General features: G+C 41.9%; 1 protein-coding gene across 1 annotated transcript in view; it reads right to left on the bottom strand.

Annotated features, from left to right (window-relative positions):
- The window catches only part of ZMAT4 (zinc finger matrin-type 4), a 207,368-nt gene that overhangs the window by 88,711 nt on the left and 102,518 nt on the right, over positions 1-16,139 (bottom strand). The gene's annotated exons all lie outside the window — the stretch shown is intronic.

A 16,139-nucleotide genomic window follows, 5' to 3' on the forward strand; every position in this document is an offset into this window, starting at 1 on the left:
GACACAGAGGACCAAGTAACCTACACTCAACAGACACCAACCAGACTCAGAGACTGCTGCAAAGAACCCATGCTTCCAGGAGCCCGTGAGGATCCATTCTGCGATCGATCGCTAAACCGGAAGTGACGGGCTGGACCGGAAGTGACGTGACGCAACTTCGGGAGTGGGGTGGATGGCAAACGCTAAAGCTGCGCATTGACTTCTATGTGTCTATACACATGGTGCTCATGTGAGTGCAATATTAATTGCTTTTACCAATACATTGATAGTGAACATACAGTGTTGCACTAAAGGTGTCATTCTTTCTATCGAGGATTTGTTCTGCTGACACCAGAGAGTTTATGTCAAGCAAGACCTCTCTACATACTGCTGAGTCCACATCATTTCATCCATTACTATCCACTGCTGAATTTAAACAGGGAGAATGTGAGTTCCCAATCAGGATTCCTGTATAGATTGCTTTTTTCTGTTTAAGGCATATTACACTATTATATTTTTCTCCTCCTATATATGGTGACACCTGCGCTCCCCTCAAGCTTCTCCCCACCATTGGCTCTCATTGCCTGACTACGGGGTAGGCCTTGGCTCTCATTGGCTCTCGAGGTCTCTGAGCACAAGGCAGGGTGACGTCATTAAAACACAGAGAGAGGGGACATACATATATTAAATACACTCACAGAGAGAGGGGAGATACATATATTATACACACACAGACAGAGGGGAGATACATATATTATAGACACACACACAGAGAGAGGGGAGATACATATGATACATATATTATATACACTCACAGAGAGAGGGGAGATACACCGCTGTGAAGGGGGACGACGACACACACAGAGTTGTTAACAGGGGGGGGAAACTGAGCTGTGAAGGGGGGGACGGAGCTGTGAAGGGGGGGGAGGTGTGAGCGGGGAGGGCAGCAGCTGTGAACAGGGGGGGGATTGGAGCTGTGAACGTGGGGGGGGCGGAGTTGTGAACGGGTGGGTGGGACCGAAGCTGTGAAGGGAGGGGGGCCACATTCATGGGGGGGGGGGACTGGATTGCTGTGAATGGGGGAGAAAGAGAGGGGTAGAGAGGGGAAGGGGGAGAGAGATATGTGAATGGGGAGAGAGAGAGAGAGAGGGGGGAGTGGAGAGAGAGAGGGGGGAGCGGAGAGTGACAGGGGAGAGGAGAGAGAGGGTGGAGCGGAGACAGAGGGGGCGCGGGAAAATTATATCCGGGGCAACGCCGGGTATATCAGCTAGTTTATAATAAAACACACATGTAGGATATTGCTTGTTTACTGCTTTAAGGCAGGGGTGCTCAACTCCAGTCCTCAAGGCCCCCCAAAAGGTTAGGATTTAAAGATATCCCAGCTTCAGCACAGGTGGCTCAATTAGCGTCTGAGTCTTCGACTGAACCACTGATTGAGCCACCTGTGCTGAAGCTGGGATATCTTTAAAACCTGACCTTTTAGGGGGGTGGGCGGGTTTGAGGATTGAAGTTGAGCACCCCGATGCCTTAAGGTAAACCTCCAAGGAAGTACCGGTAAAGGTGGTCCAGAGGAAAGCCACTAAGATTGTCAATTTATTGCATCAAAAAATGTACTTTAAACAACATACAAAGAGATATATCAAGGCAAGTTTTAATCAATGTTGACACAAAAAAAGGTTTGCTCATCTTCCATCTCTTAGCATCAACATATCAATTCACTAAAGTGACACTAACTCCCTGGCTAACAATTTGTATGATTAAATGCCGTTGCAAGCAGAAAATGGTGCTGTTCGTCAAAACAAACTTCCCTTACATTGATACATCTTGCCCTACTGTATATAACCCCCATAGGCACATCCCGGATACACTGTGGCAGAGAGCATATGACCAACACAACATCAATGCTAGAACAAAGGGCCGTGCCCCGAAGGGTGTTAACTAAAGAGATGTATGGGAGTATGGAGATTTTGGGAGCCACTTTTTCCCGTCCCTCTCCCCTGAATAGGCTACGGTTACTAGTCAATGAATAACAGGGGGGAGGGGGGAAGGGGGTTATTAAACCCGGTCATGCCAGAGGGGCAGCGAAGTGGTTAATGAAAATATTGGTATTAGTAGAGCATATAAAAACTGGCTCAACACCTACCTGTTCACCCAGGCATTCATTTAATTAGTGAATTAGTGAGCCACAACCTGTCCGGCATTAACAGCTACAGTACCGCCCCGTCCTGCATTGTATCTTTCCTTGTGTTTGAACTCTTTAATAACCTTAAACGTTTTCTTCTGTTTTCCTTTTTGTAACTGAAGCTCTTTGAGTCCAATTGGGAGAAAAGCGCTATATAAATAACGTTGTTATTATTATTATTATTTATTTTGTCACGTAGATTACACCCATCCATAGATTTACAGTGTTAGCTCATTTTTCTATGCTCTAGTTTTGTTTGTCTACAATATGACGCTCTGCAAATTTTTTTTGTTTTGTTTTTTACCATTATTTGACAACATTTGCCTCCTGCTTTAATCTCATAGGTTTTTAAGAAATATATATATATTGCCAGTGTGGCTTCTCCAACACAATGACAGTAGCACAAAGGACATCTGGAAAGCAATGTCAAGTCCATTCTATTTTGCTCTCTGCAGCATTATTATCTATATGCAATGTTTTCTATATGAACGTAATGGCAAGGAAAAGACCGTTAACAAAGGAGAAAAATAGCAATTAAATTGTGACAGTGGAAGCAACATTTTCCAAGCTGCTGGATAGTGATGATGAATGTGAACAAAGCATCTACATACAGTAGTCTAGCCATAAAATAGACTCCATCCAGATGAAATTGTGATTGAGCCTTTTCAAAACAAATTGGATATGTCTCACACAAATAACATTTCTTCTATGCACTGCAAATATATGTTATCACTTAATTTTTATGCCTAAATCCATAACAAATGCAAATCAATTTCACTCAATACAGGAGGAAGCATATTTTAAATATATGCTACAATTAAAGTGTGGGTGGATTTACTTGACAAATGTGTATACTCCAGCAATGTTGATATTTCAAAAGGGGAAATAAATTCTTGCAATATTCTCATATCTGGGGTTGTCCCCAATAGCCCCCTCCTCCCAATAACTGAACAACCAACAACGTTCTGGAGGAATAAGGCCACTAGTTATTCGATATCCCAGATTTCCCCCATATCGAGAGTCCCCAGCGCTGCTGGCACAGCACCACCCACATGGAAGGCTGTTCCCAAACACCAGCTGGGCCAAAACACTGATTACTGACTGGGCGATGTGCCCAAACGTGACACTATGGGCCTGGTCTGTACAAGAATATAAACACAAAATTCCCGTTTCTTAAATGTCCATTTCTTTTTATTTCTTTTTTTTATTAACCAAATTAAATAATTAAAAGGATTCAACATGTTCCGTAAACAAATGCAATGTTTCCTAGCGAATGGGAGAGCGCGACTGTTCGACGCTCTCTACACGAGGCGAGTGGTGTCTTTCTGCCGTCACAACCTGTAGAGGGAGAAAGGGGGTGGCCTGGGATAAAAGGGGTTACACCCCATTTGGCCATCCCCTGACCTCACCAGGGAGACAAGGGGTTAACTGGGCTGAGGTCCAGAAATGTGATTTAACCCTTGTTATGACATGTAAATGTGTATTCCCCTGTTCCCATGTTTATTGTAATATCTGGTTTAATCAGTGTCTGCATCACACACACACTAGGATCCATCCGGGAGCACAAGGGTTAATAGTTGTTTAGTGATTATAGCCCTTTGTGTAATTTTCCCGCCTTTTCAGGCACCATTTTGCAGGGTCCCATAAGCCGCCATTGGGGCTACATGTGTTTCAATGGCGAATCTTGCTGTTTGGGTCCTGTTTCCTGAGAAGACCAGCAGATGGCGTCCGAGAGGAGGAGCGGCGGTTTCCCATAGTAAGTCAATGGGCCCATTGACTTCAATGGAGAATCCTCGAAAGAGCTTTCCAGGAACGAGTTGGCTGCCGTCCAAACCGCAAAACCGCAAAGCAGATACATTTTCAATAGGAGAGCTTTGATCACTTAGCAGTCAAGTTCAACGACAAGTGGCGTGGGAATAAACAGTTCTAGAGCACCTAGAAATACAATTCTTTCTGCCCCTAGTTCCTAGACCTCCCCCCACTCGACCACAACCGGGTCCCCGTATCCTGGACCCCCGATAAGGATCGAACCGAGAAGAGCGGGTCGCGCCATAGGTTCCAATGGCGGCGGCAGAAACGGCTCAGGAAAACGGCTAAGTGTCAAAAGCTGAAATTTGGGAATCCATAGCTCCGGTTCCGGAGGGTCCAGAGGATCAGGGTTTGGGGTATCTGTAGTCACTGCTCCGGCATTGCTACAGAACCATCCTTGACCCTCTTGGACCAACCCGACGGAGTATGGACCCCCTTGAAAGTTCGGGACTTTTTCCATAGACTCCAATGGCGGCCAATCTCTATTGACCGGCTACGGCAGAAAACCCCCATTGACTTCAACGGCGGCGTCGCCCCGTTGAAAGTCTATGGCGGCGGATTCCCATAGCCGCCAACGGCGGCGGTTTGCCATTGAAAGTCTATGGCGGAGGAGCCCGTTGTTTTCAATGGTGAAAAACCGTGATTTAATTTACAGCGGAGATTTTTGTATTAAAATGAGAAACGGTTTTAAGTGTATTTGTGTATCTCCGGTTCCGAAGGTCGTAGCAAGTCGCAAATTGGACCATAGGGTGTCCCAGTTCCGGCATTGAGAACTGGGAAGTTTGGACCTGCTGGACCCAACGGAACCGGATATTTTAATATGTTTGTGTTTTATCTTTAATGCTGTGTTCCAAGGTATGGATAAAACCCAAAGGAAATTCCTTTGCATACCAGGGTAGCATATGGCCAGAAAGGCGACCCAATGTCTAGGACTTAAGTATGGTTCAAAGGATTTTGTCACCTCTACTGTTTACATGAGGGCGGAGATTACATAAACCAGAGCAGTCTTCAAGTGTTCCATTTCACACCTCACAACAAAGAATATCCTGCCAGGAATCCAATCTGGTAGACTAGCTGGCATTCCTGATGCAGATGAGGGGCTACAGAAATGAGACCCCAGAGTTCTACTGCGCATGTACCAGCTAGCAGGGGGGCATGTATCAAAATGTGTTCCCACGTTAATGAGTGGCTAGAGCTAATTGAAGACCAATCACCTGTACTTAATGTTAAGGATAGGGCACAAAAGGTTTATAAACTGTTGTCCACCCTTTATCCTTTGTCTTCTGATATCATCTGAATTGTTACCTGATTGCGAGAGAATTGCTATGCTACATACTTCTCATCCCCCACCCCCAAAGTAAGTGTACTTCTTGTCTGTTACTGTATTATTTCGTGTGTTCACCTATCCAAAGGAATAAATATACTTTAATATATCTAAGCCTCGTTCAGGTCAAACCCAGTTATTTGTGTAAATTACACCCTGTGATAAGCTATCGTCACACAACCCTCTACACCAGGGCTGTCAAACTCGCGGCCCACAAGGTGTCCCCATGTGGCCCGTGCCTGCGAGCCGAAAGGGTGGAGAGCGTGCCTCCTCCCTCTCCTCTCCCCCCGCTGATGCTTAACATGCCTCCTCCTTCTCCTCTCCCCCGCTGGTGCTTAGCATGCCTCCTCCTTCTCCTCTCCCCCCGCTGGTGCTTAGCATGCCTCCTCCTCCTCTCCCCCCGCTGGTACTTACCACGCCTTCTCTCCCCATGCTGGTGCATGCTGCCTCCTCCTCCCCCCACGCTGGTGCTTAGCATGCCTCCTTCTCCTCTCCCCCCGCTGGTGTTTAGCATGCCTCCTCCTTCTCCTCTACCCCCACTTGTGCTTAGCGTGCCTCCTCCTCCTCTCCCCCCGCTGGTACTTACCGCGCCTCCTCTCCCCACGCTGGTGCATGCTGCCTCCTCCTCCTCCTCTCCCCATGCTGGTGCGTGCTGCCTCCTCCTTCTCCTCTCCCCACGCTGGTGCTTAGCATGCCTCCTCCTTCTCCTCTCCCCACACTGATTCGTGCTGCCTCCTCTTCCTCTCCCCGCTGGTGCGTGCGTTGAACACCTCTGTGATAGTGTATAACCAATGTTGAAATACTCTTAAGTATTAAATAGGTGTGAGTGAATACCGATTTGAACACTGAAAACTATCCAGTTATCCCAAATAATTGCATATATGTAGAAAGGGACAGTTCAGTCCTGCTGCCGGAGAGAAAAAAAAAAAAAATTTCCGGACCCCCTTGTGCAATATGGAAAAGGTATACTCTGCTGTAGGGGTGCGCAAACAGCGAGGCCTCTGTAAACTCACGTACCAGGCTTTGGTCCACGCGTCCCCATTGTGTCATTTGACGCCCGTAACCATGGCAACGTGGCATAAAATGATGCTGCGGGTCACGTGACATCCTTTGACGCAGCATTAAAGGTAAGGTGGGGAGCGACCCAGGGGGAGAGCAGGCAGGGGGGGCACAGCGTAGGAAGTTCGCGAGGAGGGGGAGGGGATTTCGTGTCTGTGTGCTGCGCAGGGGGTTCCATTTTGTGTGTGTGTGTGTGCACCGCATGGGAGGGGTGTGACATTTTGTGTGTGTGCTGCACAGGGTGGGGGATTCCATTTTGCGTGTGTCGTAGGGGGTGCTATATTGTGTGTACTGCAGGGGGGGAAATGATTACATTTAGTGAAATGAGGAGAGGGTGAGACGAAAAATTTAGGGGCGGCAAAAAGTTATGGGCAGCAAAATTGTAAATCCGCCACTGTGTGTGTGTATTGTGGGGCGGGGGTATTAATCCTCTGCAACCCAGGCCACACCCCATGCAAGGGGAGGGGAAGATGGCCGGGCCACTCACTCATGGTGCGTGACTGCTGGGGCCATTCTTTAGCAGGTTTTCACTCTGCTTGCATATCCTGTTTTTAATCTCCTACACGTGGCTGGGATATTTTTCCAACCTCTGTACAGAAGTTAGAAGCAGTAGATGCCTCCTTAATAAAATATGTATTTTTTTTTTTTTTTTAATAAATGTACCTGCATCTTGCATAACTAATTTGGTATGAACACATCAAGACATATTAGAAAAACAGAGAAGGCGTTAGGAGAGTTGAACAATTTAAATTAAATATTCCTTTGCCACAATTCGAAGTTCTTATAATTACTGTATTGTACAGGTATTTTTTTATGCAACAGATGGAGGTATTATTACAAGCCTCCTGCAGAGAGCCTGCTGCATGATTAACTAGAATTTACTGTAGACAACATTTGCTTAAAAAAGATAAAAATGGTCCCATTGACCCTCTTTGGTCCATCGATCTACCCATTTTCCTTGGTATCTACCAGAAATACTTGTAACGTTGAACTGTATTTGCCCATACAGCTTTTGGTAGCTAGACTATGGATCTACTACTGTATGCCTTTAATAAATAAATACAGTAAGTACACCCTTGCATTTCCGAGTCTAACACCTTCCAGCTTGACAGCACGTTCCTTTATCCTGATGTTTCTTTTTCTCAGAAACATGCTTTTATTCTTCTTACATTAATGATGCCTTTGAGGTATTTAAATGTTTGTACTGTATCATAAATTCTCATCTAATTTGAAAATAACTACAATTCAATTTCCAGTACTTATATTCTATTCCAATAGCGCAATATTTATTCACTTAAAGGGGTCTAGGAGTTCACATTGCATGACGATGACAATTTAATGTCAATCCCTCTACAGAGTCGTAGGGGCCTATGCACTAAAGGTTCATAAAAATATCGCCAGGCCATTTAAATCGCCGTTTTTGTGAGCGTTGCTATCACGGTATTCAGAAAGCGTCAATTACCTGTGATAGCCTGCAGTACTAGTCCTGTTGTAAAAAAAAAATATGGCATACATTTCAATAACTACACCTCCTCCCCCCCCAACCCCCCCACCACCAAACACATACAGTACAGTAATGGGCAAAATAACTATTATCCAGATATGGATTATAGCTCATTTGATCATTATTAAAGAAAACATTAGCCAGGCAGCATAAATAAAGTAAATGAAAACCGTTCTATTTACCCCTGCCATCATGAAGGGCATCCTCGTCAGCATACTGCAGGGCCATGTCCTCCGATGCCAGCAAGAATACATTAAAAAATACAATCTAATGGTCCCTAACTCCTTAATCACTGTTGTTGTTAATAACCGCTATAGTAATTAAGGGGTATACTCCTGTCCCCCGCTACCCACCCTCCCCCCCCGGCCCACTATACCCACCCTGTACCCATTGATTGGCATAGTGGTACATCATACCCATATAATATGGGCAAGATAAGCCACTATAGCACGCAATGGTAGCCCTAATCAATAGAAAGTTTATCGGTATGTGTCTGTGTTCAAGACGTTGGAGAATGAAAACACAGGAAAAAAATGAATGGTTTATGGTTAACAGTAGATTGCTGTATACCACAGGTAAGGCCGTGATTATACCAAAAAACGCGTGCAGTGTCGCCCGGACCGACGCCACACCGCGCAAAAACAAAGAGTATGCATCCCCACAAAGTGATTATACCCACGGCGACTGTCGCGCCGCTTGCTACTGCAATGCGGGAGACACTTGAAGAGTTTTACAAATGTGTTTTCTGGTGGCGACAGCCGCGTCACGTGAAGCCGTCCAATCAAAGAACAGATGTCAGCCTTGTCTCCCCTGCAGTCGGGCGCGCAGAAGAATGTGCGACATCACAGACGCGCGCGGCATTACAGTTCCTCTGTATATTCACCGCCTAAGCCAGCAGCTGTTGTGTCTGAGTATCAGAAAAAGGATATACACTCGAGGGATAAGTTATTCTCTTACCTGGGAAATAAGTAGGGAAAAGGCATAACAGACAATGTAACCTAATGTATCTTAATGCACATTGACTTCATTTAAAACATCTGGGCCCACATCCAAAGAGCTACATTATTGACTTAACGAGGCGTTAACTTAAGTTAATGCATCGTTGATTGCTAACGGTTATCTTCAAAGTTTACTAACGCAGTGTAAAGTGCTGGCCTTGCGTTAACTATAATCGACATGAGTGCTAATGATAAGCAGAACAGGTGTTCCCTCTAGCAAAGCATAGCCACAGAGATCCGTTACAGCTAACAATGCATTAGTTAGGGGGGAGGGGAGAGAGACACGTGCACACCTCACACACACGAGACAACACAAAAAGGAGCACACCTTAGATATCTCTCCCTCTCCAGCAAAACGCATGTTTTTATATAAGACAGACTTAATGTAAGTCATGTTATTTGAAGGTAATGCGAGCCCGGGCTAACTTAACATGCCATTAACCCTATGCTAATGAGATGCTTATGCATATAATTACTTTGTGTATTCGCATTAACCTCAGGGGTAGTGCCGGATTTCCCATTAGGCCCGGGTTTAGGGTGGCCAAAACACGTAGCGCGCAGGGCAGCTCTCTGCTGTACAATCCAGGTCTGTTAAGTGCATTTTTAAATGTCTTGTGCGGGACATTTAAAGATGGGGCATCTGAGCGGCAGGTCTAGACAGTGTAGCAGTACCGTGTGGGACATTTAAACCTGCACTTATAAGACCTAACTTGTGGGAGATGGCGACTAGGCACGGGAGCGGGCGGTCAGGTGCGGGCATCGTGGTGACATGTACCGCGCGGCGTTTTGGTCGCGGCTAAACATCCTAGACCATATACACACGCTCTCTTCCCCACTGATTCCCAGGGGAGAGCATGGGGCATATGTAAAGTTCTTACCTCATTCGTGCTGCCCTCCTCCTTCAGTGTCGTGGCGTCAAGTAACGCTGTGACGTCACATGACGACACTTTGCCATGACAACGTGACGTCACATGACGCGACATTGTCATGGAAACACAACGTCATGTGACATCACTACGTCATTTGACGCTGCGACACTGAAGAAGTAGGAGGGCAGCATGAACGAGGAGGCGGCCCGAAAGGTAAGTGCCTATGGACGCCAGATTTTTAAACCCGTCACTGCTCAGGGTGCATAACATTGGTTACCGATTTTAATAACAGTATATTATGAGCCCGGAGTTTGCGGATCTTGGAGGATCTGGCCTAATACTTGAAGTATCCTACATGCATTACCTTAGGACTTAATTGTTACTGCAGAGAAATCATAACTTTAACAAAGATACTATAGATCACTTTAAAACCCTTTTTGAAAATAAAAACTAAACCCTCTACTACAGGATTAATTCCACAAAAAGTTATGCTCTTATATGTTTCATCAACTTGACATCCTAGGCCAGGGGTAGGCAACTCCAGTTCTCAAGGGCCACCAACAGGTCAGGCTTTCAGGATATCCCTGCTTCAGCACAGATTGAGCCACCTGTGCTGAAGCAGGGATATCCTGAAAACCTGACCTGTGTGTAGCCGTTGAGGACTGGAGTTGCCCTAGGCTATACAGTATCTTGACATTTGGTTTCCTCTATTTTGGAGCTGATCCCAAGATGGTGTTTTTATCTTATGGTTCATTGTCCCAAAAACAGAACATATAAAATGACACCAGCCACAAGTCACATTTTCCAACAATAAAATCAGACTCATCTGACCTTAGTCCACAATAAACTGGAGTATTGAAGAGATTCCTTCTGATTGCTTAGTTGCTTCAAGAGAATACAATAATAAAAGACAGATGAAACAATACCTAATGGTGTAGCCATCTCTTGAAATATCAAATGAAAAACTGTAGATTTGTTACAGAAGGAAGAGAGAAGGACAAAGAGTCCGGCACTTTCAGTACTCATTGTTTTACCGTTTCTGCACATTGAGAGATTATGCGGTAGGTATATTCTGCCTTTAGTAGCTGTAGATTGCTTATAGTGGACAGTTTTGTTCACATTTTTATGTAACCTCCTGAGTGTTTATGAAGACAGAGAAGAAAACTAATAAGATGCAGAAATACAGCAGGAAGCACTTTGTTAGAAATTGCGCAGTGTTAATGTCAGTGACAATAACATTGTCACAACTTTGTATCCTGTACTGTATGTCAAGTATACAGCGGAGACCAACAACAGTGCTGAAACTACAGTAGTGCCACTTCTACATTGTATCTATCCTTTTACCCTACTAAAAAGGGACACTTTTGTGGATGCAAACGAATGAAAATAAATGTATACCAATCGGGCAAGAGAAGAAGAATTTTTTTTTTGAAGATATCTATTGTATCTGCCATCACAGTCTCCATGGGTAATGAATTCTACATTTGAACTTCCCATACTGTAAAGAACACTTTCCTTTGTTGCTAGTGGAATCTCCTTTCCTTCAGCCTTAAGGGATGACCCCGGGTCGTTTGTACTGCCCTTGGGATAAATAGTTATTTGAAAGCTCCTTGCATTGACCCCGAATATATTTGTACATAGTTATCACAGAAGAGAAGGAGTAGCGGAACACTGCTGGCAAAAAAAAAGCTGGAGTGTGTGTCAAAGTTGATTAAAATTGTATTTATTAACCCATCTTTGGTAACAACGATGGAGGAACAAACCTCTAACGCGTGAGAGTTTATAAAAATTATACAATGAGTATACCTAACTATACTACATTAAAAACATCTCCAATACATTGTTTATAATAGCAACAGATAGAGCAGTAATTAAATATACTCTAACTGGGATAATATAATACAAAACCTATTGAAAGATAAAGACAATAAGCCAAAAAAAATAATTATATATATATATATATATATTTTTATATATATATATATATATATATATATATATATATATATATTAGAACCCAGAGAAATTACTTGTGCAATTGATAGCCAATTGTGTCCAAGAATTGCTTCCTACATAGAACTTGTGACTACGCCCCTATTACCTGTATTATAATCATTGTAAGTATAGTAAAAATGGCAATATAACACATGAGAAAAACACCACAATTAAATGGAACTAGATGGTGAATATGAACTGTAAGAGACCCACTTGACCCCCCAAGGTTAGAGGTTTATTAGTTTAGTATTCTGACTGAGGGGACTGTCCCCCACCAATATGGTACATAGGCTAGGAAGAAGAAACGCCTCAACCGGCCAACGTTTCTCAATGTTACAAAAACTGTTTGTATTCGGTACTAAAGAATATCTGTAATATCGTTTTACCTGATCTGTATCACATACCTAATAAAAAATGTTTCAATAAAAAAAAATAGGGGATGTTTTAAAATCACATTTTTCATTTGGTTCTTATAGAATAATATGCCTTCAATATTTTTTTTAAATGTTAAAAAAAAAAAAAGAGATACACAGTCCTGCTATTTAATGGCACTTTGATCACAAAGTATTACTGCTGACAACTTTACTATTATAATAATGACGGTATAATTACCTTTACAAGCCCTGTCATTATTCTAACACTGTAACTGTAAATATAACTGTAAATGTTCGTTTTCATTTTTGGTTTTAAAAAATAGAGTGGTACTGTACAAAGCCTCACTTTACTATGTCATGATATGTCTTTGAAAACTGCAAACTTGTGAATAACATGAAATGTTCTAAGTAACTTTTTTTTTTAATTTCTCAAAGTTAAGGATAGTGGTTTAGTTACGATTTTCAGAAAGGTTCTAGTTGTTTTCTAGTGAAAATCACATAAGCGGCTTTCAATCTAGGTATATTTAAAGGGAATTGATTATAATTAACTAGTAATGCTTAAAAGCCAAAATTTCACTAATTTGCAAAAATATTGTTCACAATATCTGCATTTACTAGCTTCTTTAGGCATATATACACTATATGGTGCTAAACCTTAGCACACCATGAGTCCCATTCATATGAATGGGAGTCAAATGTGCTAAAGCATAGCACCTGTCAGGGAATATGGACCTTAGTTTGATCAAATTAATAGGTTTCCTTGTGAAACTGCACTCGGTATGGTAGAGAGTTTTTGTCCCTTTTTTACACAAACATAACGTGTTTGTGTATCATGTGGAACAAGGTTTAAGAACCATTGGTTTCAACTCGAATAATAGTTGTCACATACAATTTATTTATAAAATGTTTTACCAGGAAGTAATACATTGAGAGTTACCTCTCGTTTTCAAGTATGTCCTGGGCACCTGATGCCAAATACATGGTTACAAATATATGGGTACATTAAATGGGTTAAACATAATTTTTTAAGACATTTCATGAACAGTTACAGATATTATATGACTAAAGGCGTATGTAACAGTATGTACCATACAAGGTCACAGATGCCTCATTATTACTTCATAGGAATCATACAATGGAACAGCCTTCACACAAAGCGTTCCCATTACATGCGCCTCGTTATACACATATAGTCTGTAGGCTTGTTTTAATTTCTCACTTTATGTGCCAATTTGCATACCTGCTTCCAATCCCCTGTGTCTCGGGGCTTTCACATTCTATAACGGCCAGGCATCAGTAACAGGCTTTTCTGCATACTGATAAGCTTACAGTACCTTTTCCTGCATTATGCTCTGTGCCATTGAGATTTATGTCAAACATTATTTTTTTTGTACAAACTACTTTTTCTTTCCTTTTTTTTCCATCCAGATCACATAATCCATTGTGATATCCACCATATGTTTTCCACAGCACTATCGAGTAATAATTATGTAAAAATATGGTCGCAATTGGGATTTAAAAACTACTTTCGTGTACTTTTAAGCACCCTTAAAATTATATTAATCCATAACATTTGTCTTAGCATCCACAATAATGCATAACTTGCCTGTTAGCATTTTTATGCATGTCAGTTTAAAGCCTTTTCCAAATTACTCTTTAACTGCCTCTTTAGCATCTTTACATTAAACTCCAAGTACAACCCACCCTTAACTCAGCCAAATGACTAATGCTGTATGCCCAATTTGCTCCACCTACTTGAATATATGTTCTTTCACAAATAATCAATTTACTGTACCAATGCATATCACAAGAACACTCCTTCAACATTCATCCCACTCTGTGACAACCCTTTGATATATGTTCTTGTTTTTTGGGAAGCTGTTGCACATTTGAAGGGACTGTGTACTCCTGAAAAATTAGTCCAAAATAAATCTACAAATCTGTCTCATCTTAGAACATTAAGAAGTGTTGCTTCCTGCCAAAGAACAGTCAGAGAGCCGTTGTAATGATCATCTGCCACCAAGCTACCAATGCCTGTGCTGTACTGGGAACAGCAATGGGAACACTTAAGGGGTTTTAATATCTCTTTGAAAACAATCCATGACATATTGTCCAACATTAGGAAGATTTGGGAAGAAATTGATGCAAATCTCTTAATCTTCCATCGACTTTCACTGGCTTGAAGGCTTTTTTTTTTTTTAGGGGTGATGTAACAAAATTATAAAAAAAAATTAGCTACAACTCCGGGAGATATTTTAACTAGGGACAGTTGGACAAAATGTACAATGTACAACAGATACACCCACAAGTGGACAGTTAGAGTCTTCATTACTTTGTAAAATACATCAATTAATTAAAGCAGTTAACAAATTTCCATCAATCAAAAGGTAAAACAAAAATCCCCAAAGTCACAATCATTTTGGAGAATTTCTCACTATGTATTTCATTATTCATCTGAGTGAGTGTTTATCTAACACCCCGGAGATCAGCCGCATATTTAAGCCTGTTGCTGGAACAGCACAAACGCTAACAATTTTGTCCTGCTTTTTGTAGAACAATCTCTCTCTCTGGCTCTGGGGTCATTAATAATTTTCATGTCTTTTCAGATTATCTCCTCCTAAATATCTGTAGCCTTTAAAGCCTGAACAACTTTCGTCTGTAAGGCACAAAATACATACGGATGCAAATGTTGATTACTTTATAAGTATTTATATGCTGGAAGAGTGTTGAATATGCATTATGCAAATGATCTGAAAGCAGAATTATTATTGCGTGAAAATATCACTAAACTTGAAAAAGATTTAGGCCCAGGTTGTACTGTCCTGGGCAACCCCAGCGTCAGCAAACCATGTCCATTGAAATGTAATCAGCAATGAGTGGCAATTAAACTAACTCAGGGATATGGTAAAGTCAAGGCTTTCTGGGAAAGGAGAGATTGATCAACATGCAGTGCCACCATTAGGCAACAATGCAGATTCCAACAAGTATCAATCCACAGGTACAAGGACATGCATTCAGTGCATGGAATGTCCTTCAGTTGTCAAGGTAACCAGTTATCTCCAGCCTTCTATATCCTAATAACGATCATTAAACATGTTTTGTGCAGAAAGTAGCTGTGTTATGAATTAGCTCTGGTTCTCATGTTATTTCTTATTTATACACAGTGGTACAATAAGGTCAGCACCAGGCAATTGTTCTTTGAAGATGAGACACCTAAGTAACAGAAAAACACCTCTAGATAGAGCTAACACAATGTGAAACTCTCGTCTTGAATCTGTAAACATCAGGGAACGGCTTACAGCAAAAAATAGAAAAGTACATCTTGAATTACATTCATTTATTTCAGCTTGCAAAACATGCAAGCGCACCAAGAACAAAATGTCCTCTCGGGACAGGAAATAACTTTTTATTGATATGAACCTAATTAAATGGGGAAACCTAATTATCCATTTTCCATAAAAAGGTAATAAGCGTTGCAGAAATATAAACAGTGTCCTCTTTGGTTTAAGACACTGCCTATACCACCACAGGCATACGAAATAATCAGTGACACATAGGAGAGATTGATTGACCTTGAGGAAACTGCATTATGTCAAGGGACTAATTCCTTAAGTGAATGTTCATTTCACTGGATGGCAGAAGCTGGATGACTTGAATGGTTCCTAAAGTCACATTATAATGGTGTGCGAGTCGTAAAAAAAAATATGATTCAAGAACATAATTAAACAAAGCAATATAGGATTAGCAAAGTGCATGCAAACAACCCCGAAAGATATTGAACAAGAGAACTTTAGAACAGCCAATTATAGATAAATATTACCCATACCTGTGGTGTTGTATCAAGAAAAAAAGGCTTGTGAAAGAATTTCATCATTTCCTTTTCACCAATTGCAATGTTGTAATATATTAGGATAGTTGTCCCTCCTAAGACCAAAGTGAACTAATGGTAGTGACATGTTCAGTGGGATAAATGCAGGCGCGTGACAATATCTTTATACAAATCATATTCTTAAATCAGCAATACTACATCTCCCCTTCTTTTCCTT

Source organism: Ascaphus truei, chromosome 8 (assembly GCF_040206685.1).
Source record: "Ascaphus truei isolate aAscTru1 chromosome 8, aAscTru1.hap1, whole genome shotgun sequence".
NCBI classification, from domain to species: domain Eukaryota; kingdom Metazoa; phylum Chordata; class Amphibia; order Anura; family Ascaphidae; genus Ascaphus; species Ascaphus truei.